The sequence below is a fragment of the Dasypus novemcinctus genome (assembly GCF_030445035.2).
Source record: "Dasypus novemcinctus isolate mDasNov1 chromosome 11 unlocalized genomic scaffold, mDasNov1.1.hap2 SUPER_11_unloc_3, whole genome shotgun sequence".
Lineage (NCBI taxonomy): Eukaryota > Metazoa > Chordata > Mammalia > Cingulata > Dasypodidae > Dasypus > Dasypus novemcinctus.
Genome location: NW_026688127.1, coordinates 742870 through 769501, shown reverse-complemented (window position 1 = coordinate 769501; position 26632 = coordinate 742870). Strand labels below are relative to the sequence as shown.

The following is a 26632-nucleotide window of genomic DNA, read 5'->3' as shown; positions in this document are numbered from 1 at the left end:
TCATTCTCATGAAAGTAATAAGACAAAAAGGATGGGAGAAAATATTGGAAACAACATATCCATTAGGTGTTTAATATACAGAATATATTAAGAAACGTTATAAATACAGCAATAAGAAATAAAACAATCCCATTAAAATGGGCAAAAAAGTTGTTCATTTGCCAAAGGGCTGCTGATGAAAAGTACCAGAAATGTATTGGCTTGTAAAAGGATATTTATTTAGGGTAAGAGCTTATAGTTCCAAGCCAATGAAATGTCCAAATAGAGGTATTGACAGTGATACTTTCTTACCGAAGTCATCTACAATTTTTTCTCTCCCCTTCCCTATCCCAGTTGTCTGCTCTCTGTGTCCATTGGCTGTGTGTTATACTGGGTCTGCTTCTATTCTTGTCAGCTACAATTCATCCTTGCATTGTTGTCATTCAGTGAAGCAAGATGTCCACTGATCTCTTTGGAGGTCTCTCCCTTCCCCTCTGGGCTCACCATCTCCTCTTGAGCTGCTCCATGAGCCCAGACTCTTGGGAGATTCATGCTTAAGAAATCCTCTCTGTCACATTACAAAATCAAATATGCTGGCTTGCTTCTCCTCTCTGTCTGAGAGAGTCTCTATGTTTCCATTTATGTCAGACTGAGCAAGGGTACAGAAACTCAGCCTGAGCCATGCCTAACTGACTTAGTCCAATTAAAAGCCCTAAACTGTCATTATCAAGTAATTTAATCAAATGAATTTAATGTGATCAAAGGATAGCACAGCCAGAGGTATAGATTAGTTTGCAAATATAATCTTTTTCTTTTTGGGATTCATAAAATAATTTCAAACTGCCACATATGTGAATAAACATTTCTCCAAAGAAATATATAAATGACCAATAAAGACATGAATAGATGTTCAACATCATGAGCCATTCCGGATATGCAAATCCAAACCTGATTAGATACCATTTCATACCTGCTGCATTCAGCTCACAATAGGTTGGTTCAAAGGGAAGGCAATGCAGAAATAAAGGTAGAGACACAAGAGGGGAGACAAACCTGGGACCAGGGGACTCACAGCTTCTGGAACTGAGAGCCTCAACCCTAGTTTTCCATCGCATTTTTTGGGAAACTCCTAAGCAGCTGTTTTCTATCTGAACTGCAACATCATTTACAATAACAGGGAACAACTGCAACATCTAACAACTGCAACATTTAACAGGTGTAACATTTACAATAACAAGCAGGTAAGCCAGTTTCCCACAACATTTCCCCCCAAATATTGAGTACTGGTTTATATAGCCTTGCCGGTTGGAAATTTTAAGTCCATGAAAAAAGTCAATTCTGATAGTTGAAAGTCTTATTGTTTGTTGTTGAAGCTTTGTTTTGTGTAGACTTTGCAAAAACAAAGGGGGAAATGTGGGAAACTGGCTTACCTGTTTGTTATTGTAAATGTTACACCTGTTAAATGTTGCGGTTGTTCCCTGTTATTGTAAATGATGTTGCAGTTCAGATAGAAAACAGCTGTTTAGTAGTTTCCCAATGAATGCGATGGGAAAACTAGGGTTGAGGCTCTCAGTTCCAGAAGCTGTGAGTCCCCTTATTCCAGGTTTGTCTCCCCTCTTGTGTCTCTACCTTTATTTCTGCATTGCCTTCCCTTTGAACCAACCTATTGTGAGCTGAATGCAACACATACCTACTAGAATGGCTAATATTAAATAATTAGAAAATAAGTTTTGGAAAGGATATGGAAAAATAGGAACAATGGTTGGAAAGTAAAATTGGGCAACCTCTGTGTGAAAAATTTGGGATTTCCTCAAAGTACAGGGTATACCTTGGAGGTATCATAGTTTTGGTTTTAGAATACTGCATAAAGCAAGTCTTATGAAGTTTTTGGTTTCCTAGTGTATAAAATGATATGTGTACACTATACAGTAGTCTATTAAGTGGAAATAACATGTCTAAAACAATTTGCATAAATTAATTTCCTAATTTAAAAACACTTCTTTGCTGAAAATATGCTAAACACCACCTGAAGCCTTCAGTGAGTCATCTTTTTGCAGATGGATGATCTTGTCTTGAAATTGATGGCTGCTGGCAGATCAGGGTGTTGGTTACTGAAGGTTGGGGTAACTGGCAATTTTTTTAAATAACAACAATGAAGTTTACCACACTATTCTTTTTTTAAAAGATGTATTTATTTCTCTCCCCTTCCCCCTCCCCCCGGTTGTCTGTTCTCTGTGTCTATTTGCTGTGTCTTATTTCTTTGCTTCTGTTGTTGTCAGCGGCATGGGAATCTCTTTTTGTTGCATCATCTTGTTGTCTCAGCTCTCCATGTGGGTGGTGCCATTCCTAGGCAGGCTGCACTTTCTTTCATCTTGGACAAATCTCCTTATGGGGTGCACTCTTTGCATGTGGGGTTCCCCTATGCGGGGACACCCTTGCATGGCAGGGCACTCCTTGTGTGCATCAGCACTGTGTGTGGGCCAGCTCCTCATGGGTCAAGGAGGCCTGGGGTTTGAACCGCAGACCTCCCATGTGGTAGATGGATGCCCTAACCACTGGGCCAAGTCCGTTTCCCCGATTGTCTATTCTTCTCATGAAAGATTTCTCTGTAGCATGTAGTGCTGTTAGATAGCATTTCACCCCTTGTAGAAGTTTCAAAATTTCAAGGAGTCTTTTCAAACCCTGCTGCTTCATTATCAACTAAGTTTATGCAATATCCTAAATCTTTTTTGCTGTTGTTTCAATAATGTACACAGCATCTTCAGCAGGAGTAGATTCCAAATCAATATACCACTTTCTTTGCTCATCCCAAAGAAACAAAATCTCATCTATTCAATTTTATTATGAGATTGCAAGAGTTCAGCCAAATCTTTAGGCTCCATTTCTAATCTGGCTCTCTTACTATTTCCAACACACCTGCAGTTCCTTCCTCCACTGATATCTTGAACCCCACAAAGTCATCCATGAGGTTGGAGTCAACTTCTTCAAAACTTCTGTTCAAGTTGTATTTTGACTTCTTCCAATGAATCATGAATGTTTTTAATGGTATCTAGAATGTGAATCCTTTCCAGGTTTTCAATTTGCCCAGAACCATTGGAGGACTCACTCACTATCTATGGCAGCTATAACCTTATGAAATCTGTTTCTTAAATAATAAGACTTGAGGGTCAAAATTACTCTTTGATCCATGGGCTGCAGAAAAACATGTATTACCACATGAGTTGTATTACTTAATCCTTAAAGCCATGTTTAAAACTTTCATTGTTTATATTAATAAATGTGTTTTCAGATATTATAAAACAAAATGTCATATTTGCAAGATCTGGATTACTTTGTGAACAATATTTTCCAGATGAACACTATTTGAAGTTACAAAATCATGTCTGTGTGGAATCCACTTAAATTGGGAAATAGATAATGGACTTATATTTAAGAGAATGTGTAAAGTTCAGATTTAATGGCTTCAGATTAAAAACTGGAACTATTATATAGGAAATCAATACCTATTTTGTTTTGGTGCAATATATTAGAATTAAATAATATGAACAATTATATAAGGTGGTAATCAAATATTCCTTCCCTCTTCTAACGATATATCTGTGTAAGGTCATATTTTCTTCACCCTCTTCAGTCAATCCAATGGAATGAATGTGAAGTAAATGTGAAAATTTAGCTTTCTCTTTTTAAAAGGTTAAAACAATTTCTTTTTTCTCAATTTTATTTTGGTTTTGGGATATAACATTATCTAAAGTGCATTATTAGCTTAAACTACAATTGATATACTTTTAATAAATTAGTTATTTATACTTCTATCCATTTTAATTTCTAATGTGATAATTTCCCATATATAAAATATGTAGAATTATGTTACATAGGGTTTTCAATAATTATATAGAGTGTAATGTGTTCCTGAAAAAAACAAAAACAAAAATTTGAGAACAAATGATTTACGTAAATTCTATTTAGTTTCAGCAATATTTCAAGAAATCTTAGGTAGTATAATTTTGTATGTATTTTGCCTACCATTACCCTCTTTTGAATGTTAAATAACCATGCAAATAATAATAGTATTGCTTTATTATCAAATAATCCTCTCCAGATGAAAATCTACCCAGATCTGCTATGCATTTTGACTCACTCTGAATTACTCTTGCCATATTAGGAAAATATTGAGACATCTATCAGCCTGAGCAAATATTCATTTTGCCTTTTTTGCCTAAAATTATACATAAAGAGACATATGAAAGTAGGTAAAGATTTCCTTGTGCTCTGTGAAACTCTCAGTGAGTATTCCTGTATGTTGTGAAGGCAAAATGTTCTATACTAAGTGGAGGGGAATTCTCCTTTCATATATTTGACTTTATTTCCTCTACTCACCCAACTTCCCTGCCAATTTATCAAAATGTGTTGATAATCTGTAGTTATATGAAATCTTTTAGTGAGCCTTCACTGTTTAGTCTCTCTTGAAAGTATCTTAACCCCTCCCACATTCTGATACTCTCTTGATTGGCTTCTATTAATAAGAAATATCAGAAAGTGACAAATGAACTACTTTCCACAGAAAGGACTTTGGGTATAGTAACTTAAAATCTGGGGTAACTTTTGTTAGTATCATATATTATGTACAAGTATCTCTTCAAAGCAGTTTTGATAAAAGTCCCACACTGTCCCACATTTTATCACTTTTGAAATACATTCTAAAATGTATCCTATACTTCCTTAATTTAGTAACTACTGGGATATTTTTCTTTTATTTTTTTGATAATCTTTAAAGCATATGATTTATATTCATGCTGTAATGCTAGTTGCAATTCTTAGAAAGTGTATTTTATTGGCGTTTACAGGATATTATGGATGTATTATAATGCAAATAAATTTAAAATATGACATAAAATTGAAAATATAGAGTCACCAGTAACCTGGGAATCTTTTTAAAAATACCTTTCTTTAGTTAAAGTTTAAAAAAACTATGTCAGTTTTATTGATACTAAGCATGAATTAATCTCAAAAGGTTAGCCAAGGAATTCTAACCAATCTGCAGTGGAGGAAAGTGGCTTCTCTGGAGAGTGAAATCATCATTCCCCCTGGACCCCTGAGATGGATGAGCCACAGGTGAGCTTTATAAGGAATAAACATGTGTACCAAGAATCTAGTACAGAATTGTTCATATGATCAAAGTGAAATGTAAGTCTTCCTGAGAAGTGACGATGTGGGCTATGGGTGGGAGGTTCTTTGTCTCTTCAGAGAGAACCTTAACCTAAACTGTCCTGACTTGTGGGTGTGGGACAGTAAGAGGCTGCAGTCTTGCCCTTGGTGACCATGGAAATGACTCCAATTCCAGGAAGCAATTTAGCAATGCAAATTCTATATACATACCAGTCAGTCTAGGGAAACTCTGATAGTGGTGATGCAAACATAAGGGACTTGGACTTGGCCTCAGGTGGGAAATATAATATAGCCTGTGCATAAATTCAAAATCATCTAATTCTGTATTCAAGTGTACCTAATCTCTAGAAATCCAGTTAAGTGATATGGGCTTTGAATGTTCAGAAAGGATGTAAGACTGAATGTGTATTCAAGGTTGCATCCAGACAGAATGTGGGCAAGATGCTAATTTAAACTCACCTGAGGTGTGGGCGACATGTTAATTCAAAATTTACCTGGTACTCAAGCAAAGACTTAACTAACAAAGAAAGTAATTTTCTTTGATAAAAGCACCATTTGAATCCCCACCCTGTATAAGAGGAACTTGAAAATCTTGTTCAGGGCTCAGGTTTGCAACAGAAAGTTCCCGAGTCTGGCCGGCCATCAAACTATTTTTCCTTCTCAAAATCATTCCTGAGTCCTGGCCTTTCTATACACAATTAATTGAACCTCTCTCAAATTCTACAACATTTTTGGGGGTTCTCCCAGGATTGCAAACAAAGGCCAGAGATGGTAGCATTTTGCTGCCCCTTCCAAATCCCTGAGGAAGCTGGGAGGACTCAGGCAAACCCCAAATCTGGGCACCCATGGATTAAACTTAATCCAGAAAAGATGTGGGCTCCACCAGAATCTTCCTGACAAAAAATGAGGGAAATGGAAGGTCTGAAGAGAAAGATTCTGGGAACAAAAAAGAACTATGAACATGGAAAAAGGTAAGACTCCCTGGGTGAGCACAGTCTGGAGAACCCTAGCTTTAATTGCTAGGGAGGGAGGCTGATTACCTTCTGAGAGAACCCTAGTAGTCCCAGAAAATTGGGGGGAAGCAGTTCTCTCTAGGTCTGGAAAAAAGAGGAAAACCAGGAAAAAGCTTGGTGTTTTGGGTTTGTCTAACTGCCTGTTGGAATCTGGTACTGGTCTTATATCCTCTGAAGGAGTGGAGGCTTGATTATAATAGGAAGGGATATTTATAGGTTCGAGTCCTAATGTCCTGGAAATTGCTCTGGATTTTTTAAAAAACTTGGTTACAGGAAAATGGATCAGCTTTTCTAGGGAAGCTTGGTCTGGGTGTAAGGTTAAACAGTGAAAAATGTCTAGCTGGAATCTTTTGTTATGGTGCTGAATTGTGAATGAATTTGCTTTATACCAGATGTTAATGTTAAGTGTTCTCTCTAAGGTTTGTGATAGCTGTGGGGGCAGCCATGCTGAAAAAAACATATATATAAAGAACTCATGGGTCAGATTAGTGACCTTTATGCTTCTGTCTGTGTCAGCTCAATTCTGGTGTTGAAATTGTGTGGTTATGTAAAGTGGTGGAGTTTAATTGAGCTGTAACCATCCCTTGCCATTGGCAAGGGGGTGAATTGGTTATGGGGCAAAACTGAGGAGTCTGGATGTTTGTGGGGTCTGGATATTTGCATATTCTCTGCTGCCTTGACTCTTGTCCGCCCCTTTGCTGGGGTTGGAGGCCATCTGTGTCCATGCCATGCACCCGGGTTTGTTGGGGCTGCCCCAGTCAGGGTGGCTTGGTCCCTGGGAGGGGTGCTGAATTTGAGTAGGTTCTGTCTGCCCATTTTGGCAGAAAGCTGGAAAGGGGAGAGTGGCTTGCCCCTTTCCAGTGAGTCCACACCTTCTATTCATAAGCCACACTCCTATTTGATTGTTGTGTACCGGACTGCCTGGAAGGGAGGAGGTGAAGGGGATGAAAAGCAGAATCAAAATAAATGCAGTAAAGTTCCCTCCCTAGGGTGTCAAAGGCCGATATACATTTGCATTCTGCCCAGGTTCTTTACTTTTCTGAATCTCTCTCTGTAAGATTGTAGAAATACTTTGAAATTTTTAAAACTGTAAACTTGTCTGAAGAAAGGAGGAAAGGAGGCTATCACTTGAAATAATAGACCCCTATTCACTTGATAGCCTTTTCAATAGTCTGCTGGGAACTTCAGGGTTGTGAGACTACCAAGAAAAAAAAAAAAGGAATGAAATGGCACTTTGAAATCTATGTTTGGCTTTTGTCAGTTGCCAGTGCCTAAGAATTCATGGTAAAAAAGGTAAAAATGTAGTGTAAAATAAACCTTTAAATGCCAATACTCTCTTGCTGTTGAATTAAATGCATAACTTGCAGATGAGAATTTGTTCCATTACTAAGAAAAGGCAGGACTTCACAGAATTGTTACTAATAAAATTCTTGTACCTTAATTAATAAAGGTATCCAATTCACCTTAAGGTTTAAAAAAATTAATAAAAACTGTAACCAAGAGTTAAGATCATTTATAGATGCATTTATATTATAAAACAGCAGAAAGATAATAACTGAAATAACTGGGTCAATTTAGCCTGAAACTATTATTGTAAGTGTAAATTCTACACGAACCTTACCTTCATTTATGGTTACTTCAAGCCTAGCCTCACCCCTTGCCTTTGCCTATAGTTATTTCCCTATAGTCCAGGGAAAGGCAGGATTTGGGATATACCTGTCTCCTCTCCCAGTAACCCTGCTTTCTCTCATGAATCCAGTGTAAACTAAATTGCTGCCTGGTGGAATTCTTAGCCCTTAGGGTTAAATGACCACCGGAGTTTTATTATCTCCCAAAGACTAGGGGGAAAAAAGGAAGTCTCCTGTCTTAACTGTCAGTGTTCCTAAAAGTGACAATTTATGAGAGAAACCAGTCTCCCTGAGGCTTCAAATAACCTCGGTAAATATACATAGAATTAATCTTGTTGCTTATCCAAAATTCTGCTAAATTCAAGGTAAAATATAAAGTTCTGAAACAAAAGAGAATTGTATTAAAACATTGGGAACATTTTGGTTTACAAGCCATTAGTTAAGAAACAAAATTCTTGTGCAAAACTGCATGGTCATAGTGTAAAACTGCATAGTCATAGTGCAAATTAAGAAAAGTTTCAAGAGTCTTTGCAATGTTTTGCAGTCACACTTATTTTGTTAAAAAATGGAAGTTTTAAGTAACTAAAGTTAGGTTTTTGTGTCAAACTATTCATGTCTGCCTATCTGCTCAAATTGCTGAGGTTAACTAGGCAGTTATATAAGTAATATATATTTCTGGAACTGAAATTAAGCTAAACAGTATATAAAATGATGCAAATTATAGGTAACATCAATGAGTTGTGTTTCTGCATCTAACTCTATTTGTGTCTGCCCATTTGCTCAGTGTATGTCTTCATACATCAAGATGATAATATCAAAATAACAAATGAAAATTCTTAAAAGAGCTCTATTCAAATTGTTAAAGAATAAATATGCAGTTATATATGTGAATAAATATTCTTGAAGGCCAAATTAGACTAAGCAGGATGGAAAAGTCATATAAAAATCTGATTATAGGAGCTATTGGGAAAGGGCTTCCTCTTTGCCAGAGCTTTGAGAGCAAGACTACATGTGGCAGATTGTATATACCTATCTACTAGGCTGGGGAATTAAGAATCAGTTTGCCCTGTAATTTCCCAGTTTAAACCTTTTGTTAGTCATAAAATAAAAGTAATTAGTGGCTCTGTTGACAAATATCAGTAAATAAAGAAAAGTCCATAAAAATTATGGAGAGATCTTTCCTGGATTATGATTAAACAAATTAGGTAATTGTGTAATGTGTTTTGAAACCTGGTAGTCAGCATGCTTTTAAAAATTATGCATTTCCATAACTTAAAGAAAAAACATTTTTAGCTTCCTGTAAAGAAAAAAGGGAACATTCTTGCATAAACTATAATGGTTCAATTTTATTTAGCTTAGCTATAATCTCCTTCATTTATAAAATACCCATTAAATATATTAACATTATATGTACAAAATCTTTAGAGTAATAAAAATTTTAAGTTCATGATAATGAAATTAAGCTAAAGAAGAAAGATTGTAGATGTGCTCTCTTAAAGTAAATTCCTTTGGTTAGTAATTGTAATTTAATAAGTTTTTTAAAACATCAGGTAACTAGTCATTGTGGTTGTAGTCAATTAAAAAGAGTTTATAAAACATCTTCCAAATGGAAAACATTTAAATAGTTCTAGTACTAAATCATTGTTAGCTAAAAACTTGGATTGGTATTAGTGGCAAAGAATAACTTTGTGATAATAAAATCTGTCTGAACGTCACCACAAGGTGCATATTTAAGTAATGGTAATAAAAAGTTACCTTGATTCTATTGAGAATCTTTTGTTTTCATTTTAAAAATGAAAAATAATTTTTTTCCTCTATTACTAAAGTAAAATACCTACTATTATCTTAATGGTAAAATTTTATAAGTAAACAGTCATTTAATATGATGTGTTGCATTAAGTTATTTAAAATATATATAAAAACAAGGAATAAACTTTTAACATTGTCAAACTCTCTTGTACATTCAAACCAGGCCTTGAATACTTTACAGGTGGCCTCTCCATGTGAGTTATTGGCTAGGCTGGTCACTGACCCCTCGATTAGAAATATTTGCTATATCAGCCTCTGGTTCTTCTCCTGAAGTTGATGGAAACTATGTTGCAGTTTCAAGCTCCTGCAGCAGCCAATGATGACTCAGTACAGCCAAGTGTACAATGATTATTGCCTCCAGACTGGCACTGTTCCATTGTGCCAGAGAGTATTATGCACCAGGCTGGTAGAATACTGGAAATTCTCTCTAGAATCAAGGATGCTATGACTTGCTCACTGCATGAAGAACATGCTAAGTGGAACCACGATACCAGGATAATGTAAGTAAAACTTAAACACAATTGGCATTATGGCCTGCTCCCAAGGAGAGATAACATGTAAAGTATTACAAACCCGAAACTTAAAACTAATAATTGCAACTCTGAATCCTTATGCATTAAGTAATACATTAGTTACTATTAAATGCTGTACTTTTATCCTGTACTAAATACATACATAATAATTATGTTATCTTTTCTATTTTGAATCAAGTGCAAAAGCATATTAGACATGTTAGATTCCTAGTAAATTCATTTTCTAAACAGTTAATAAACATGTCTATAGAATAAGGTGGCAGTCTCAGCCAAGCTCAGTCAACTTACTATCCTACTGTACTCTACTGTGTAGCAAAAATGAGGCTTGCTTGCTAATAATGAGTCACCTATTGAACAAGTCAAAATTATCAGAAATTGTACAATTAAAACCAAAATATAAAAAAAAACCTTTATTCTGTAGTTCTGATCACTCCCTTAGCTAAAAACTAAGAACATTTCCAACTTGGTGTACTAATCCTGAATGAAACCAATTACCCAAAGGGTGCCAGTTCACCAGGAGCATCTGACAGAGCACATGAGTGCCAATCATTAAACAGCTTCAAATGTGTCTTCAAACAAAGCTAAGTATCTATTGCAATTTCTCTCTAAAAATAAATAACAGAAAAAGTATATATATACTGTTCCCATCAGCTTTTAAAAAGGAGTGCCATCTTTATAAGCACCTAACTTTATCTACCTCTGTAATCCAGTGTCCTCTTTTAAAAATGGGTATTCCAAATTTTTAGTTAAGTTTGTTTCTTTCAGAGTGAACATCTTATTAACCATATGAAAACTTCATCCAACTTCATACAGAATGCCAGATCCATCTTCCTCCAGTTAAAATAAAATAAGAGTTTTACACCTTGTTGGGCAATGACTATAGCCCATGGACAGCAGGAAACAGTTACAGAAAAGAGATCATCTCTCTTCAACACCCCTTTTAGATTAAAGGTGTAAACTCTTTAAGGGTAAAACAAAATTATTAGATGGATCTGGAACCTGACTGGAAATCCACGTGAGTGCCAGTGGCCCCAGGATGACTGCAGGGGGCCCCCCTCCCTGGGATTCTGCTGTCCAGAATAAAAACTGCTAAACTTCTAAAAACAAAGTCCTGGATGCTACACTAAAGATTGATAAATAATCAAAACAATAAATAGCCATCCACCTCATAGCTCCAACAATAATTATGCCAAAGCTTAGGAAGTTAAACTTTGACAAAGGGGGGAAATGATGTGGGCTATGGGTGGGAGGCTCTTTGTCTCTTCAGAGATAACCTAAGCTGTCTGTGACTTGTGGGTGTGAGATGGTAAGAGGCTGCAGTCCTGCCCTTGGTGACCATGGCAATGACTCCAGTCCCAGGAAACAGTTTAACAATGCAAGGCCTATAAACTTTAAGTATTCAGGGGAAATGCAAACCAAATATGTTAAAAGCTTATCTAGAATGCCTGAAGTCCATGATAAAAGCTTCCCTAAGATGTGAAAGATATATATGCTAATTCAAGCCTATTGAGAACTGAAACAAAAGGACCATTTAACCTTTCCTCTCTGTATAAAAGAAACTTGCAAGTCTTGTTCGGGGGCTTGGGTTTGTAACAGGAAGCTCCTGAGTCTGGCTGGCCATCAATAAACCATTTTTCCTTCTCAAAATCATTTCTGAGTCCTGGCCTCTCTATACACAAATAATTGAACCTCTCTCAAATTCTACAACTGTAAGGGTAAGGCCACTTTTGGAAGATAGGAATAGAACTGCATTAATAGGAATTGCAAGTGCCTTCAGATAAATAAATAACTTAGGACAGCCTATAAGGAAAGTGCCAATAAATAACTTAGGATGGCCTGTAAGAAGAGGGCCAATAAATAACATGGGACTGCTCACAAGAAGAGACTTTTCAAAAAAATAAATACGCTATCTTCAGCTAATAGCAGTGTTTCGCTTCTGTGCCTGCTTGCTTGCTTGCTTATTAGTAGATGCCCCCCTTCCTAAAAAGCTATAAAACCACCCCTTCCCTGAGACTCAGGACTGCTCTCTCCCCTCTGTGTAGGGCGAGGCAGTTGCCATGTGGCTAATAAAGCTCTCAATTGGAACTTTATTCAAAGTCTGAATCTGGTCAATATCACTGGTCTATAACACAACAATATAAGTTCTCTCCCAGTTAACAGGGATGATAAAATGAGGTAGATCAGGGCAGAGATGTTGATGTGGGCTATGGGTAGGAGGCTCTTTGTCTCTTCAGAGATAACCTTAACCTAAACCATCTGTCCTGACTTGTGGGTGTGGAATGGTAAGAGGCTGCAGTCCTGCTCTTGGTGACCAGGACAACGACTCCAGTCCCAGGAGGCAATTTAGCAATGCAAGCTCTATATACATACCAGTCAGTCCAGGGAAACTCTGATAGTAGTGATGCCAAAACTTAAGGGAACTTGGACTTGGCCCCAAATGGGGAATATAGCCTGTGCATAAATTCAAAATCATCTAATTCAGTATCCAAGTGTGCCTAGTCTCTAGAAATCCAGTTAAGTGATATGGGCTTTGAATGTTCAGAAAGGATGTAAGACAGAATGTGTATTCAAGGTTGCATCCAGACAGAATGTGAGCAAGATGCTAATTCAAGCTCATCTGAGGTGTGGGCAATATGTTAATTCAAAACTTACCTGGTAGTCAGGCAAAGACTTAACAAAGAAAGTAGTTTTCTTTGATAAAAGCACCATTTGACTCCCCACACTGTATAAAGAGTACTTGAAAATCTTGTTCCAGGGCTCCGGTTTGAAACAGAAAGTTCCCGAGTCTGGCTGACCATCAATAAACCATTTTTCCTTCTCAAAATCATTCCTGAGTCCTGGCCTTTTTATACGCAAATAATTGAACCTCTCTCAAATTCCACAATGTAGGAGGTAGTCTGCTGGAAGAATAAGGAAACTATTACCCTGGTTACTGTCTCCACAATATGCTGATACTGATGGTGGCTCAAGGACTGCAATAAACTCCAGAGAATAATCTGAGCCCCTCTGCAGGATGCTCTGCTTGGTTGGGGTTGGCTGCATTCCACAGATTAGGCTGTTTCACTGAACACTTAACCAACAATGGTATTGTTAAATGCCAAACTGTTATAATAAGGTCTGTTTCAGAGAGCAAAATGCAGATAGTAGCAGAAGCCAGGGGCAGAATTTGAGTTTGGTTGGTACATATGTTTATAGAGGAAGAAATGCAGATTCAGATACCTAGAGCCAAGAAGTTAACTGGTCTGGGGAAGTTAACTACTGATCCTCTGCTCCAAAGTATTTTTGCCTGCATCAAATAGGAGAAATAATAGGATAGAGACATAGACAAACCCATGTCAACTTTTGTCTAGTTTGCTGGGAGCATGAAATTGGGAGATTGGTATTACCAAATGTGATAGATTTCCCTCAAAGTAAATTGAGATGGAAAATTGTTCATGATGCTGTAACCTCCCTGGTGACAAAGACAATAAAAACTTGGCTATAAGACCCAGCCATGTGGCAGAATGTCAAAGAGAAGATCCTGTATAGAACAGCATTGGAGAAATTCATGAAACTGAGCCCTCCCAAACTGAAGACCTTCCTGACCCATTTATTTTTCCCTGAGATGAGGGGGAATGGGTGGGGAAGCAATGAGAAAGGTCCTCCATAACATCCCACTCTGTGGTGGAAACAAAAGGGAGGAGTCAGCCATCTTCACTGAAGCAGGTTTAGAGGACTGGTGTTGGAAACAAAAGACTTAATGGTCTTGCAGGAAGAGACATGCTGTTTCCATAGCTATACTTTTAACATAAGGAATGCAGCAATTAAGCCTTTCAAGTCTACAGGACAAAGCTGTCCCCAGAGAAAAATGAGCAAACACACTTTGCAGTTTAAAAGGAACACTAAATTTTTGTACTCTGACATAGGTTCTTTAATTTATGAGTGTTATTAATGTGTAGCTACATTGCTTGTTCTCATGATAGCTTGAGGATATATATAAAGCCACTTGTAGAAAATAAAGTTGTTTTTTTTAAATTATTTATTTATTATATTTTTTAAATTACATAAAAAAAATATATGAGGTCCCATTCAACCCCACCGCCCCTGCCCCCCACTCCCCCCACAGCAACACTCTCTCCCATCATCATGACACATCCATTGCACCTGGTAAGTTCATCTCTGAGCATCACTGCACCCCATAGTCAATGGTCCACATCATAGCCCAGACTCTCTCTCGTTCCATCCAGTGGGCCCTGGGGGATCTACAATGTCCCGTAATTGTCCGTGAAGCACTATCCAGGACAACTCCATGTCCCGAAAACACCTCCACATCTCATCTCTTCCTCCCGTTCCCCACACCCAGCAGCCACCATGGCTACCCTTCCCACACCCATTCCACATTTTCTCTGTGGACATTGGATTGGTTGTGTCCATTGCACACCTATGTCAAGTGAGGGCTTAGATTCCACATAGGTACTGGATGCACTCCTCCCACTTTCAGTTGTAGACACTCTAGGCTCTATGTTGTGGTGGTTGACCTTCTTCAACTCCATGTTAGCTGAGTGGAGTAAGTCCAATAAATCAAAGTGTAGGAGCTGAAGTCTGTTGAGGCTCTGGGCCTGGGTGTCATATTATCAGTCCAGAGATTCAAATCCCCTACATATATCTTAAACCCAGCACCAACTACAATTCCAATAAAGTAGCATGCAAGTCTTGTGAAAAGAGATCCCCTCTGAGTCCAATTCCATTGGGGGAAAGGCATAGATTGCTGGTAAATGGGAATTCCCAGTATTCTGTGCATGACATTTCTGTAAACTAAAGCATCTTTGAAATTATAATTTAAACAATAGTTAACTGGGGGAATATATGGAAAAAAATGTCACATTGCATACAAGACAACATCTTTCAGATAAAAGACAAGGTCAGAAAAATATTTTTTTATTAAAAAATTTTTTCAATTCAAAAAAAAAGAAAATAAAGTTGTCTGATGAGTCTCTACTCACAGATCCCCTGATGCCTTCTCTCTTTGTCTTCATTCCCAATACCCTTCACGCTCAATTTTCATCAGACTGGGATCCTGGGGCCCAAATATGGGAAGCTGCACATCCAAAGGACCATGAAAGCAACACAAAGATTAACCTGGGAAAGATACATGACTGACAGTGCAGGCCCAGCAACTGAGTTACTAAAGCAAGACATAAATGGAGCAAAATTTAATGGAATTCTTCTGAAAGAACCTGACCAACATTATTGGGCAAAAGGTGGTCCCTATAAGTTGGGGTTTAAGACCCTACTACCAGCCATAAAGAAACATGAATAGGAGGGTCCACAAGGCTGAAAAGATTTAGAATCCAGCATTGCCAGCTTCTGAGTCCCTGAACACAGAGGAGGAGGAAAATGGCACTTAATAAGGCCTCCCTGCACTCTGACCAGGACGTTGACGAAGATATTTCCAAGTGTGAGTGTGATATGTCAGATAAGGACTAAGGTTCCCTATTAGGTCTTATTACCATTTTTAAAAATGATAAAGGGTGGGACCAAGGCCTGAGGTCATTACTTTGTTTGTCCAGGACATTAGTTTGTTGGTTCAGGACTTGATAAAGGCAGGGTCATTGGGAAACTCCTTGTCAGAGTTTAATGGTCATATCTGACCTAATAAAAGTTCTCAGAATCCTACAGCCTATCACCCTTGGCCCCTGCAGCACCTCATATTATTGTTTCACTAAAGTGGTCTCACTGACACAGGGGACCCCATCATTAACCTGGCTAATGCATTCTTCTTCATTCCTCTAAGGGTTAGGACCAAGATCAATTTACATTTATGTGGAATAACCTTCAGTATACATTTACTGTGCACTTGCAGAGATATCCTTTTTATTTACTGAAAATATTTTAAACTTTTTCTATTGAAGTTCATCATTCATTTGTGAATATCCATAAACAATATGTATGCAGTATTAGTTGTGAACTTACAAAAAAACATGCATACCATTATACAGGGCTCCCATGTGCTACCCTACCACCAATACCTTATATCATTGTGAAACAATTGTTACAAACTATGAAAGAGCATCATCAAAACATTACTACTAACTATAGCTAATATCTTACATTTGGTGTATTTTTCCATCCAGTTAAATGATACCCTGTGTTAGTCTTACATATTTGTTATAGTTCATGAGAGAATGTTTTTTGTTTTTATATTTGTTTTGTTAACCACAGACCGTTTTCCACCACAGGATTGTATGATACAGTCCCATGGTTTGGACAGTCCCTTCATTCACACATGAACATACATAAACAATAAATGTATAGTAAAATTTGTGAATGTACAAAACAAGTATGTATATAATCAAACAAGGCCCCCATACATCTCACCAACACCAACACCTTGCATTGTTGTAAAACATTTGTCACAAACTATGCAAGACCATTGTCAAAGTGTTACTAACTATAGCTCATATCTTACATTTAGTTTATTTTACCAACCCACCTAATTATTAACACCCTATATTAGTATTAGTATTATATATTTTTTATCATTCAGGATTAAGTGTTCTCATAATTGAAATTGGGATGCATATGACAATATGGATGGACCTAGATTATTCTGTTGAGCCAGAAAAAAAGGACAAATATTGTATGGTCTTACTAATGTGAACTAAATATGAGTAAGCTCATGGAGGTAAACTCTAGAGTATAGGTTATGAGGAAATAAAATGAGAATGGGACCTTAGTAATAAGGTTCATTTTAAAAGTGTGGAAATGAATATAGTTGAGAGTAAAGACATAATGAGTATAACTAACGCTGCTGATATATAAATGTGGTTGTAGCTGAAAGTGGTAGTCTGTGGATGAAAATGTCCGTTGAAAGGAAACTAGAGTATAATCTAGGGAATGTATAACATTGTAATTAATATAAGAATGCAGGGACATCTTAAGTCCCCTGTAATTGGTCACTAGTGGGTAGGGCCAGACTTATAACAAGTTCAGTTACATAAAAGAAATTTGTCATCCTCTGTATTAATGACATCCTTACTGAAGGGCCCACCAAAAAAATAGGTTGAAAAATGCCTACAAAAGTGCCTAAATAATTATAAAAATGCATACAAAAATGCCTACATAATTATAAAAACTACAGATTGGGCAATCAAACCTGAGAAGGTCCAGAAGATTGCCCAAAAGGTACAATTTCTACTTAAACACTTGAGATGATACAGGAGCACACCAAAGAAAAACAGAAGTTAAAGTCACTGACAGCTCCCACTACCAAGAGACAGCTAATAGGCCTGTGTGGCCACTGGAGACATGTGCCACATCTGAGCATTCTTTAGGCCCCTCAAGTTAAGGTTGCCTACAAGGAAGCCACCTGTAAATGGGATCCATTAATGGCAGGTTCTAGAGGCCATGCAACTTGCAGTGGCAAAAGCTCTGCCACTAGGGACAAGAGAGCTCTCCAGTCCTGTAAAACTGAGGTCTCAGCAACTCCTACCCATACAGACTGGAGACTTTGTCTATACATAACTGCTACAAAGTTGTGCCTTCACCTTAAGTTTTGGACACACAGATTACTCACAGCAGTCAGGGTGTACACACTGTTGAAATAGTTTTTAGCTTGTTATTGGTCCTTGGTGGAGACCATGCATGTAAACATGGATGTGCCATATATCTCTATGACCTAAACTGCCCATCATCATGTGGGTACTCAATAGCCCTTCTAATAAAGGAGGACAGGTTCCACAAAGCTTAATCACTAAAAATTGTATATCTAAGGCTGAATCTGACCAGGAACTCAGGGAGTATGCAGCCTCTCAACAAATAGATGCTTTACCAGAGGAAGCTAAATGGTCTGCAGGGTCTGTTTCCTGCCTCCTCTTTGGCTAAGTGGGACCCTGTATTTTGAAAGTGTTCCTGCTAATGGTATGGCTTGGCTCAGAGGTAAATCTACAAAACTCAATGCTATTAGAATCCCTGGACTACTATGGCCATCCATTCCAAGGATGGTCACCTAATGTATTAGTCAAAGGGGTGCTGATGCAAAATACTAGAAACAGGTTGGTTTTTATAAAGGGTATTTATTTGGGGTAGGAGCTTACAGATACCAGGGCATAAAGCATAAGTTACTTTCATCACCAAAGTCTATGTGGAGCATATGACTGACAACTCTGTGTGGGCTCAGGCTTCCTACATTCCTGGGGCTTGCTTTTCTCTGGGCTCAAGGTTCCTTACTTTCTGGTGCTGGCCTCTCTTTCCTCTGGATGCTGACTTCCCAGGCCTTCAGCATCAAACTCTAACATCAGAGATCCCCAACTCTGTTCTTCACTGTGCCTTTTATCTGTGAGTCCCCACCCACCCAGGGGACACAATGCCCTAACCATAACTCAATCATGCCCAGGTACAGATCAGATTACAAGCATAATCCAATATTTCTTTTTGGAATTCATCAATTACATCAAACTGCTACACCTACTAACAGACTAAATGAGGAGGTTCTGCTCACTGGGCTAAATTCCTTGCATTGGTGATGCTGTGTAGGTTAACCCAGCTACAACTTCTTGATACATATGGGCCCTTACAAATGGGCTAGACTTATGCATTGATAACTGTCAAATCAATGATTAATCTTTTTAGAGTCTCCATCATATGAGAGTAGGGAATATGGCAACAATGTATGAGCTGGAAAAGAGATCAATTAGTTACCCCCCTTGGTGATGTCCATGGAAAATGGCCATTTAAAGCAGAACATAAATAAAATGCCAGTGTTGTCCAACCATGCACCCAACAAGCTCCATAAGTATCTGCTAGGTGACTACCAAACAAGATATAGCAGCCCTTCTCATACAGAGGTATGAACCAAATGACAAAATTTCATCTAAAGGAAATGAAAGCCGAAGATGTAGCACATCTGTATAACTCCTGCCATGAGTCCAGGTCATTGGGACACATCAGCTGGGGCTTAGGCCCTGTAGTTGTGAAGTGTTGTGAACACAAAATCACTGCCCTCTAGTTACAGGATCTGATTGGGTCTCTGTGATGGAGACTTGTACCCCAGATATGGGCTGATAATCCCATGCACCCTGTGGATGCCATTGCTACCTTTGCAACCTTGTAGAAACACCTGTACCAGGTGTTCAAGTACATGACCAAATTCTAATCAAATTATGATACTTATTTACAGCACAAGTGACCCCAAAATGGGCATATTCCCATAGTATATGATAGACCTTTCATCATTCCTATTACCTCCAAACTAAGAGGCAGATATTATGTTAAAACAGAATCATCAGGATTGAGGAATGAACAAATATAAGGGGAGAATGTACTGATGAAGAACTAAAGTAGACATTATTATTCTAGTTATGGCAGGACTTGTAACTCTGATATGAAGACAGTGGTCACCAGAGGTTCTAAGGGGAAAGAGAGGGAAGAATAGGTAACAAGAGGCATTTGGGGTCATTGGTATTGTTCTGCATGATATTGCAATGATGGATACAGGCCATTTTACATTTTTTCAAAACCTATAAAATTCTGTGTTGCAAAGTGTAAACCATAATGTAAAATTATAGACTTTGGTTAGTAGCAATGCTTCAATATGTGTTCATCAATTGTAACAAATATACCACATTAATGAATGATGTTGTTAATGGGGGAAATTGTGGAGGATGGAGGGAGTGGGATACTGGGGAATCCCCTATATTTTCTTTTTTTAATATATTTTTTATTTTTTATAAGATACTTAGATTATACAGAATGTTACATACAAAAATATAAAGGATTCCAATATGTCCCACACCCCACACCTCTCACCTTTCCCCATTTTAATAACTTCTTTCATTAGCGTGGTACATTCATTGCAATTGATGAACACATTTGGGGCATTGCCAGTAAGCATGGATTATAGTTTATATTGTAGTTTACATTCTCCCATTCAATTCTGTAGGTTATGGCAGGATATATAATGGCCTGTATCTGTCATTGCACTGTCATTCAGGAAAATTCCAAGTCCTGAAAATGCTCCATATGCAACTCTTTATCCCCCTCCATGCCTTAAAGAATATTGTACAATTGAGCAGACCCCTATATTTTCAAAGTAACATTTATGTAATCTAAAGTTCCTTTTAAAAAAGAAGAAAAAAAGAGAAAAATATCTCAAACAACAGCTATGCAAAGGCCACCACAAATAGTAACTTACTGGTTGGTATTCTCAGGTAAGTAAATTTTTACACATTAAACACTGTACCCTAGCAGTAGGAAAACAGGACACTGAAGTATATGTTGAAAAATACTTACCTTAGAGGGTGGAACATCAGGCAATTGCCTGATTAGGCCATGACTGAGAAGCCCTAATCTCAGCATACCCTACTGCTCTTTTTCATTTTTTCCACAGAAGCAACCTTCTTATGGCTATTTTGTGGTCTGATCTACAGTAGTATTACCACAAGAGCACCCCAATTCCAAACTGGAGTTGATGCTACCCTCAGTGCCCCCTTTTCTGGGACTCCATGTGAAAGGGGAAGCGTGACAAAACAATGAGGCACCAGGTTTCCCTGGTTACTCCCGGAATTCTTAACCCTTAGGTAGAGGTAAGCAACATTTACAGACTACATCAAATTTGTTCAAAATGTTGAAAGCCCAAAAATATTTGGCTAAATGACAGTACAATGGGTCCCCACAAAAAATTGTGACCTCATGCATTGGACAGTCTGGGTGTGCATACCTGAAAATCCCCACCTCAACTTGTTGGGCAGGGGCATCTTCTCCCCTGGAAGGTGAGGGTAAGGGAGTCAGGGAGATTGTCTTTTCTCTCCCCAGGCTATCTCACAGTGATGGACAACCAGGTTGCTACTGGGCCCAATGCTATAGTTTTTGCTAGAGTTACAAATCAGACAAGCTGTTTCCTCTGTCAGCATTTAAGTCAAGATAACGGCCATCTCTCCACCTTATTCCAGCCTAAAACACTTAAAAAAATGTTTTTAATTTATTGAAGTATTACCACTCATACATAAACATACATAAACAATAATGTATAGTAATAGTTGTGAACTTACAAAAACAACATAAATAACATCATACAGGACTGTCATACCTCATCCTACCACCAATACCTTGCATTGTTGTTAAATATTTTAAACTAATGATTAAAGAGCATCATCAAACTATTACTACTAACCAAAGTATTTTCCCCAAACCCAAACTATTATTATTTTTATATCATTTATACATGAATGTACATAAACAATAAGTGTATAGTAAAAGTTGTGAACTTACAAAGCAAACATGGATAACATCGTACAGGGGTCCTACACTTCAAGCCTCCACCAACACCTTGCATTGTCATGAGACATTTGTTATAAATTATGAAAACATATTGTCAAAGTCTTACTACTAATTACAGTCCTTACCTTACATTTAGTGTATTTTCCCCAACCCACCCTATTATTTTTTAAATATATTTTTATGACAGAATTTGTAAACTTACAAAACAATCATGCAAATGTGCAGAATTGCCAAACAGCACCCCTACATCAACATACCACACTGTGCTGGAAAATTTGTTACAGATCATGAGATAGTATCATCTGATCATTACCACATCCATAGGGCACATTTGGCACACATTTTCCATATTGATCCATTATCAACACAGTACATCTTTGGCATAGATGCAAGAACATTATGTCATTACTGCTAACCACAGTCCATAGGTCACTCCAGTTGTATTTTTCCCATGCTTCTCCACATTCTTACCACTGTGCAATAGTGATGACCATCTGCTCTTGCTCACAAAGGATACTCTTGCATCTGTACCATTAACCACAATTCTCATCCTCCTCTGAGTTTACCGTGCTACTCAGTTCCTAGATTACTCTCTAGCATTCTGTCAATTGGCAGTTACATCCCTAGACTACCTTTCTCAGCCACATCACCATTTATAAACCAGCTGTTACTGTTACCATCAACTCTGTACATTTCCACACTTTCACAGTAAAGCTAATTAAAACTTCTACATACATTATACATCAGTAGTCCATCTCAGTCCTCCTCTTATCTCCTTTAAAAATCCACCACTTACCACGAGGTCTTAAAGATATTTTCCCACATTTTCTTCTAGAAGCTTTATGATTCTTGCATTTTTATTTAGGTTTTTTATTCATTTTGAGTTAATTTTTGGATAAGGTGTGAGATAGGGGTCCCCTTTTCTTCTTCTGGCTATGGATATCCAATTCTCTCAGCACCATTTGTTGAATGAACTGTTCTGCCTGAGTTGGATGGGTTTGACAGGCTAGTCAAAATCACTTGACCAGAAATGTAAAGGTCTGTTTCTGAACCACCAGTTTGCTTCCGTTGGTGTATGTGTCTGCATTTATGCCAGTACCATGCTGTTTTTACCATTGTAGTGAGGCAATATGATTTTTTAAAAAGATTTATTTATTTATTTATCTCCCCTTCCCCACCCACCCCAGTCATCTGTTCTCTGTGTCTATTTGCTCCATGTTCTTATTTGGCCCCTTCTGTTGTTGTCAGTGGCATGGGAATCTGTGTTTCTTTTGGTTGTATCATCTAGTTGTGTCAGCTCTCTGTGCGTGTGGCACCATTCCTGGGCAGGCTGCACTTTCTTTGGCACTGGGCAGCTCTCCTTATAGGATGCACTCCCTGTGCGTGGGGCCCCCTATGCGGGGGACGCCCCAGCATGGCACGGCACTCCTTGCGTGCATCAGCACTGCACATGGGCCAGCTCCACATGGGTCAAGGAGGCCCGGGGTTTGAACCATAGACCTCCCATGTGGTAGACAGACACCCTAACCACTGGGCCAAGTCTGCCACCCTAGGCAATATGATTTAAAGTCGAAAGATGGGAGTACTCCAACATTGTTTTTCCTTTTTAAGATATCTCTGGCTCTTCAGGACCACTTACCCTTCCAAATAAATTTAATAATCATGTTTTCCATTTTTTTTTAATGGTGGTGGAATTTTTATTGGGATAGAATTGAGTCTGTTTACAAATGAGTAGTATTGAGATTTAATGATATTTAGTCTTCCAATCCATGAGCATGGAATGTTCTTCCAATTATTTAGTACTTTTTAAATTTCTTTGAACAGCGAGTTGTAGTTTTCTGAATGCAAGTGCTTTACTTCATTGGTTAAGTTTATTCCTGAATATTTAGGTTTTAACTGTCATATTTCATTTTCACTACTCTTTTGACATTTTTAGTTACCTTTATTGGTATAATCTTCATTTCTAGACTCTCTTCAAGGCTTATCTCCTGTCTTTTCTTTCCAGGCTCTAGCACACCCTTTACTATTTCCTGAAAATAGTCTCTTGGTTAGAAATTCTCTCAGTTACTGTTTCTCTGTGATTCTAAATTCACCCTCATTTTTTAAAGAAAATCTTGCCAGATATAAGATTCTTGGTTGGAAGTTTTTTCTCTTGCAAGATCTTAAATATTATCATATCACTGTCTTCTTGCCTCCATGGTTTCTGGTGAGAAATCAGCACTTAATCTTATTGGGTATCCCTTATATATATATTATGCATTACTTTTCTCTTGCTGTTCTCAGAGTTCTGCCTTTGGTATTTGACATTCTGATTAGTATGTATCTCAGAGTTGGTCTATATGGATTTTTTTAGAAGACATTGTGCTTCTTGGACATGAATATCTAAGTCCTTCAATAGGGTTGGGAAATTTTCTACCACTATTTCTTCAAATATTCCTTCTGCACCTTTTCCCTTCTCTTTGCCTTCTGGGACATACATGACAGTTTTGTTTGCACATCTCTTGTTGTCATTTAATTCCCTGAGACCTTGTTCAATTTTTTCCATTATTTTCTTCATCTGTTCTTTTTATGTTCACTTTCAGAGGCCATTTCTTCAAGCTCAGCAACCCTTTCTTCTGTCTCCTCAAATCTGCTATTATATGATTCCAAAGTATTTTTAATTTCATTTACTGCACCTTTCATTCCCATAAGATCTGATATTTTTCTATGGACTTTCAAATTCTTCATTGTGCACATCCAATGTCTTCTTAATATCCTTAATCTCTTTAGACATCTCATTGAATTTATTAAGGAGGTTTGTTTGAACATCTATGATTAGTTGTCTCAACTCCTTTATGTCATCTAGAGGCTGATCTTGTTCCTTTAACTGGGTCATATCTTCCTGTTTCTTGGTGTGGATTGTAATTTCTCATTGGTGTCTTGGCATCTGGCTTACTAGAATATTTATTCTGGGTGCAGTTTTTCTCTTTAGTTTAGGGCTTCCAGCCCTTTCTCCATTGCTGGTTGTGTAGTAAAAGCCAAGGATATAGTTGGTGCTGTAAACGATGGAGGCTCTAGCTGTCTTCATTGTCCCAGGACTGATGAAGCTTCTCCTAATTTTCTCCTTTGCCAGGGGTAGGGCCAGAGTCACAGTTGTGTGGAATAGTCCAAGTCATGCAGGCCTAGACTGTAGTTGCCCAGAGAAAATGAGGAAGCTTCATGCCCCTTTCTTCCCTCCTAGGACAGGGATGGAGCTGCAGGTCTGGGCAGCAATATATGCAGTGTGAGTCCAAGATGACCACAGTTGCCCTGGTAGACTTCTGATTATTCAGTCTGTCCCAACCAAATGTACCTGCAGTTTCTCCCATATGCTGGTGCATGACCCGCCAGCTTCCTCCTTGTCAGAGCTGGGGCTGAAGCCTAGGCTTGGGCTGCAGGCTGATCTGGGTGAAAGAAGCCAGACTCTATCATCACTGTGATTTTCAGTCAGCCGTCTTCCCCTCACGCTGGGGGCAGAATCAAAATGGTGGCTACTGGTCTCTTTCTGACTTGAACAGGTTCAAACTTAGTTGTACTTAGGGTTATCACTTAGCCAGCTGAATTTCAAACTTAGTTTTTCTTAGGGTTATAGCTTAGCCAGCTGAATGTGCTAATCAGTAGCTGAAATCAGTGGCCAACTATCTCTTCCTCCTCTGATTTTGGGAAATGGAGCTTCTAATTCCAGCCACAGAATAGCTTCTGGGGCAGCTTGTGCTGCCAAAGCAAGATGGTCACTGACCTCTGTGGGGTAGCCTGTAATTTCTCCAGAGAGGCTGGTGCAGGTCCCCCAGCTTCATCCCTGGGGGAGATAATTTATGCTTCCATATTTCTTTAAAGAAGTTTGTTGGAATTTTTATTGGATTGCATTGAATCTACAAATTAGTTTGGGTATGATACATGAACATAGAATATCTTTCTATTTATTTAAATATTGTTCCATTTCTTTTAAGATGTTTTTTAGTTTTATGTACACAAATCCATTACATCCTTGATTGTATTTATTCCAAGATACGTTATTCCTTTACTTGTTATTGTTCATTGCTTGCATATAAAAAGACTACTGATTTGGGGTGTTGATCTTGTGCCCTGCCACTTTCCTAACTTCATTAACTAGTTCTAGTACTTTTGTTAAAGATATTTCAGGGCTTTTTTGTATATAGGATTGCCATTAGTAAATAGAGAAAGTTTTACTTCTTCCTGTCCAGTTTGAATGCCTTTTATTCCCTAATTGTTCTGCCAGAACTTCTAGTATAATGTTGCATAAAACTGGTGACAGTGGGCATAGTTGCGTTGTCCCTGATCTTGGAGTGAAAACTTTCCATCTTTCACATTAAGTAGGATGTTAGCTGTGGGATTTTTATATATGTCTTATCATATTGACTAAGTTTCTTTCTTTCCTAGTGTTCTTATAGTTTTTATCAAGAAGGGATGCTGGATTTTACCAAACACATTTTCTTCATTAATTGAGATGACCATATAGTTTATTTCCTTCATTGTGTTATTGTGGTGCATTACATTAACACACTTCCTCATGTTGCATATGAGGGATAAATCCCAATTTTGCATGGTTTATAATTCTTTTAATATACCATTAGATTTGGTTCGTTATTTTGTGGTTTTTGCATCTAAATTCATAAAAGATATTGGCAGTAGTTTTCTCCTGTTTTATTTATCTGGAATGGGTATGAGGGTGATGTTGGCATCATAGAATAAAGTAGAAAGTGTTCTCTCCTCTTCAGTTTTTTTTTTTTTTTGGAGATAAAACTTCTCGGAATATTTGGTAGAATTCCCTTGTAAGCAATCTGGTCCTGCGCTTTCTTTGTTGGGCGGTTCTTTATTATTTATTCAATACTTATTGTAAATGGTTTGTTAAGATTTTTTGTTTCTTCTTGAGTCAACATAGGTAGTTTGTATATTTATACAAATTTGCCTCTTTCAACTAGGTTATCTAATTTATATGTCCACATTTGTTCACATTTCCATTATAATCTTTTTTATTTCAGGGGTCCAGTAGTACTGTCTCATTTTCATTTCTCTTTTCCACAATTTCTATCCTTTCTTTTACTTTTTCTGTCTAGCTAAGGATTTGTCAGTTCTTTTCAAAGAACTGAGTTTTGGTTTTCTTTATTCTCTCTGTTGTTTTTATGTTTTCTATTTCATTTACCTCCCCCCTGCATTTTTGTTATTTCCTTCCTTCTGCTTTCCTTGGGTTTATACCTCTCTTCTTTTT

At 37.7% G+C, this 26632-nt stretch overlaps 1 protein-coding gene across 1 annotated transcript in view; it reads right to left on the bottom strand.

Moving 5' to 3' along the window:
- Positions 1 to 24545, bottom strand: part of LOC101429780 (small nuclear ribonucleoprotein-associated proteins B and B') — a 73841-nt gene extending 49296 nt beyond the window's left edge. The window contains exon 1 of the mRNA XM_012525897.4: positions 24542 to 24545. The gene's annotated coding sequence lies outside the window, so the exon portion shown is untranslated. The remainder of the gene's footprint in view (positions 1 to 24541) is intronic.
- Between the last annotated feature and the right edge of the window lie 2087 nt (positions 24546 to 26632).